This window comes from Alligator sinensis, unplaced genomic scaffold, assembly GCF_000455745.1.
Source record: "Alligator sinensis unplaced genomic scaffold, ASM45574v1 scaffold360_1, whole genome shotgun sequence".
Taxonomy (NCBI): domain Eukaryota; kingdom Metazoa; phylum Chordata; order Crocodylia; family Alligatoridae; genus Alligator; species Alligator sinensis.
In genome coordinates this window covers 282303-287759 of record NW_005842337.1, presented here as the reverse complement: position 1 = coordinate 287759, position 5457 = coordinate 282303, and positions in this window count along the sequence as shown.

The following is a 5457-nucleotide window of genomic DNA, read 5'->3' as shown; positions in this document are numbered from 1 at the left end:
TCAAAATCATTTTATTTACTGTTTGTTATAAACCTTGTTAAACCTGAAAACTGAAATCATAAGAATAAGTAGCCAATAAATATAACAATCCTTTGTACTTACATAGAACTCTTCATAGAAACATTTCAAGGCATGTTATTGATGACTGTTTTCTTTACCGGTTTCGGTTTCTGTCATCACAAACCCACATATTTTTTATTGTGAGATGGTAATGAATACTTGTTCAGATACACATTTTAATAGTTATTGCGGCACAGGTAGTTGTGGGCGCTGGACTGCATTAGTTAATTTGTTATTGTAGCACTCTCATAGTACTGGATCCCATACAAAGGATTTATAAATTTAAAGACTTACCAGTCCTGACAAGTTTGCCCTTGTGAGGTAGTTCCTGTGTTCTTACTTTATTTGCTAAAGCTTTTTTTCCCCTCTATCATGGAGTGCTAAAAATTTAATTTCTACCCATCACTGAATATTTTCCTTTAATTTTTCTAGCATGCTCTCTGAAGCTTTTCATTAACAACCTCTTAAATATTTAATTGTTAATAATGAAGAACGTAGGGGGACATAACATTCTCATAAACTTGCTAATGATAGAAACGTTGTGAGCTAAAGAAAATATTTCTATGCATGTTTCTGAGAGTCTCCACTCGTAGAAGATTTGCTGTTTCACTCTTGATTTCAGTAAGATGACTATAGGCCCCCTGTACTCACTCCAGTGAAAAACAGAGCTCTTCAGGAAATATTTTTTCCATTCCATGGGAGTTTTCAAGATTTCAATTTTCTTCCTGTCTAAAATCATGAGAAAATATGAAATCTCTAAAATTTTCATGAACCAAAAATCTCAGGGAAAAGAATCACCTGGTTAATCTAAATATCTCACTTGGGTGATGTCAAATTTTTCCTCTGACTTTAACTTTTTTTATTTTTTTATCAGAAAATAACTTTAAATTTTACATGAAAAGACTGTTTTATTTGAAAAACAGTAGTATTTTCATTTTGAAAATAGAAAAATTACAAGACAGATACTTTTTTCCCATTTGTTTTCAAAACGGGAAATCTTTTCTCCAAACAGTATTGATTTTCATAGATTTACATTTTCTATTGAAAGAAAGGTTTCAAAAAATTATCAGGCAGCTATAATGAGAGGCTTGGACTTCCTACTAACTTCAGTGAAAGGAAATGCTTCTGGGATAACTAATATAAGAGATATAAGAAAACGTTTTCAGAGAAGAATGAAAATGAAAGAAAAAACTCACCATTGATTGTACAAACTACACTTTTTTCCCAATATAAACAGTTTCTGGATTTTAAAGTAAATTGTAAGATGATTTGTTAGCGCTGAGTCCATATCCCTGTGTGTTCATAAAGAGCCTAAAACAGTGATGCCTCAATCCTAAGTGGGACCTTATGTGCTACAGTGATAATAATAATAATATTAGCTACTACCTTAAGAGACCCTGGCGTAATGACTTCATATAACTGATTTTTTAGGGAATTGATGAAAATTATCCACTTGTATCTCTATGACCACTATCTTCTACAGAAGTTTTAGCGTTTGTAAAGAATCTGTTTTCATCGGTCTCACTTGATTCTGTTTGTCTTGAACTAAGTAGCAAAAATCCCCTGATACCAAGAAAAAAATGTTTTGGCCCCTCCTTTCAGACTGCAGAAGTAACCAAGTAAATGCACAGTTCTGTAAGAACTTTCAATTCCTTTTGAGCACGTCCCCACATGCAGCAATATGCGCTCGCAGTCGCAAAAAAAGTAGTGGCACAAATTTGCATGCCCCTGCACATGTACTTTGGCACAGGGCAAAATGCCCTGCTTCAGGGAAATTGCCATTTCCCTGCTCCTCCCAGCTCCTGGCTTGATGGAAGAGCTGAGGCAGAACCAGAGGAGGGGAGATGCTCTGGCCAGAACATCTCCCAGAAGGACCCAGCCTCTGTGTCTGCCAGCACACACTCCGGCGGCATACTCCATGCCACTTTTGGGGGGGAGGGCGGGGGGGGGGCATATTTTTTTGCTACCAGCATTTCCTGGCCGCAAATTTTGCCCCTATGCTGCAAATTTGCAGTGCTGGGCACATTTTAACACGCCAGGCATGCCATTTGTGGCCCTGCAAAGAGGTCTGCAGCACTACAAATCACATGTGCTGGCATGTCTGGATCTGGCCATTAAGTCCAAGCAAGCTACGTGGTTCTCGGCAGGGTCTAGTCTTAAAATCCTGGCATTCCCCAGATTTGCCTTCGCTTCAGGACTATTGCTGGACTTGTGCTGAGTGTCTCACGATCAAGGCAAATTTACAGACAGTCCATAAAAAATAAGGCTAAAAACACTCATCCATAAAATTGATTTAAAAAATAGAGCTTCCATAAACACTTTAGAAAAGTGAGCTTGATTGAGGCTGGATGCAACTGTTGACAGACAGAGCAGAGCAGCACCACCTTGTGTCTGAGCAGAAGTACAGCTCGGCATCCTGCAGGGAACTCTCTGTCAGAGCTTTGTAGCTCATGGGAGCTACCCCCCACCCACCTCCAGTTATTTGCTGCTGCTCTATCCCATCCCCTGCCTGTAATGGCTGCTGGAAGGTAGGCAGGGCCACGTGGCTTCAGACAGTCTGAGGCACATAGTGAGACAAGAAGAGGGGGGCAGTGCAGCCGGGACAGACCTGAAGGGCCAGAATGCGAGTAATAGGGCCTGTGGGGGTCAGGTTAGGAAGCAGGCTGGGGGGGAGCAGCACACTGTGGGGTGCAATGGGGGTACCAGGGTGTGGAGATGCGTAGGGGACCCCTGAGGTGGGGGCAGCATAGTGTTAAACCATTGCAAAAGTGAGGTAAAACATTATTCTGGGTCGAGACTCAAGCCAGATTTAGAAAGTTGGTGTTAAACCCCTAAATCTGAATCTGGCCCTTTTCACTGACATCCAGGGAAGGTCTAACAGAAGGGTTACATTTATAATATGTTAAACATGTCAGTAAAAACACAGATCAGTAGGAAGTTTCATTGTCTGTAAAAAGTTTGCAGTTAAAAAACCCCAACAATTCTTGGGTTGGCAACCCTGCTTCTGATGGTGCTCAGCCCTATTAAGTTTCAGTAGGATTGGGCCCACAATAAGAGGGGGCCAGTCTCAGGTTTATGCAATTAGAGCGTAAACACTGCTAAAGGGACAAGGTGGAGGTAACTTTGCACCTGGAACAGGCTAGCACAGGTCTGATAGCTGCTCTGCTTTATGTGCCTGCTCCACTGGCTTCTGCGGTGTGTAGCAGAGAAGCAAAATAACTGAGCACTAGGGCTGTGTGAAGCTCCGGGTGCTGATTCAATTCGGAGGAGATTCGGCCTGATTCAGTGGCCGAATCTCCAAATCCAAATTGAATCAGGAGACCAATAAAAAGGTCAGGGTGGGTGGGAGAGCGGGCAGGGGATGGGGCCTGTCTGATTTGAAGATTCGGCTAATTCGGCCATGGCCAAATCTCCGAATCAATTCGGGACAGTGATTCGAATCATTGAATCAAATCTCTGTCCCCTGAATCATCCAAATCCAAATCCAAAGCGAATACTAGCCGCTTTTCACAGGCCTACTGAGCACACAGGGGCTCAGAACACATCACCTTCATCTCCCAAACTGGTGCTGTTCCTCCTCCGTCCCCAGCCAGCTCAGGAATGCTTCCTCTGCAAGCATTCATGGATCTAACTCTGCTCTCTGCAATACAAGCCCCGCTAACATTCGGTGGGGGAAGGCCTACCCTTCTCCTACATCCCCTTTAAAATGATGATCTCATCCTAGAACATTTTAGTACATTGTATCCGTACCAACCATACCCAGTTTTGGCTGCGTTGACAGTTATCCAGCCACTCCTGTAGTTACTTACACTGTCACAACCCCTTTCAAATGAACCAGAACAAAAACACCCCATCTGGTCACTATAAGGCTGCTTACAGATGTTTAAAAAAGATGTGGTTTAAGGGAAGAAGCAGTGCATTAATTTGACCCAGCTCTGTAGCATCTGTCTAGATCAGGTGCTTCAGCTGGGCTTTTTGGTGCTTTTATCTAAAACTAAAAGCCTCCAAAAAGCCCAACTAAAGTGCAGATCTTGGGCGAGCCAGGTCCAACTAACATGCTGCTGCCTCTTCTGGACATGTGCTGGGCTCAGCATGAGAGCAAACTGAGTTAAAATAAAGTGCAATGGTGGGGAGGGAGGAGGGAGTAATATCTGCAAGCAGCCATAGTTTTTTGAGAAGACTAGAGCCATGGTTTATTGTTCCTGCTTTACATGTAACAGTTGTTGCCCCATACAGCCCACATCATCCATCACTATTGACATAATGCTGGTTATGAGAAACTCACCAGCTATTTTGCAAAAGAACAGAGTATTATAAACCTTTCTTCTGGACTGCAAATGCTACAACCTGACCAGACCTTAAAGGGAAATGTCTTCAAAAGAGAAAAACCAAAGCCATCAGAGTACCAACGCAACCAACACTCAGATACACGTCACCCAGAGATTCCAGCTGAAAATGAATGTGACATTGTTAAGTACGTTTTTATCAGCTCACTCTCATCCTAATTACAACTGACATGCTCATTAGTAAAATGCACAGATATGCATAAAAAATGCATCATCAGACTTCTGGAAAATAAAGTTTTAACTATAGTTGTATGATGTTCTAGGAGGAAATATTCCTGCAAAGTGAGAGCAGGGTGTCCACCGGACAGGACTCCTGGGTCCCATACCTGCCTAGCTGTGCATCCTTTGAGACATTGCAAGGCATAAACTTTTTAGAAAATAGCAAGTTCTTTCATTTTCAAAGTGTGCAATTCAAGACACCCAAATGGGGACACAGAAAATGGGAGGCACATTTTTGGCCAGAATTATCCATTTCTAAAGATGAATTAGCCCTATTGCAACCAGATCCTGGAGTCTGAGCCCACTTGTATTGCTGAGCCCATCTCTGTCTTTACACAGTTACAAAATATGTTATTGTGATATTTTTAGTTCAAGACTTATAAAGGAGGTGGCATAGTTTTGCCGTGTAATTAGAAATTAACCTCTTTTATCAATGCTATCTACAGCAACAAACTCCCATCTCATTGTAGTCCATGACAAGACATTTAAAGCTGCCTGATTTTCAAGGGTTGTTGAAAAGGATTCAGTAGGCTTTGTAGGTGCTTAGTATTTCTGAAAATCAGGGCAAAAGGACCCAAAAATTATGTTATTAACACTACATATGCACAAAAGACAATATTCTACCCCTTATCTTTAATACGTATTGCTGGATGACATATCCAGCTCGGTGTGGTGCTCTCAATCTTCAGAAGAATGCACAAATGTATTCATGGTTTAGTCTTCAGCAAAAAAATGAATACTGATCATTCAAGGGCAGGTTTTCTCAGCTGCATACTTACTTCATCTAGTTTCAAGGCCACTATGATAATTTTAACCTCTTACGTTCAGGGAC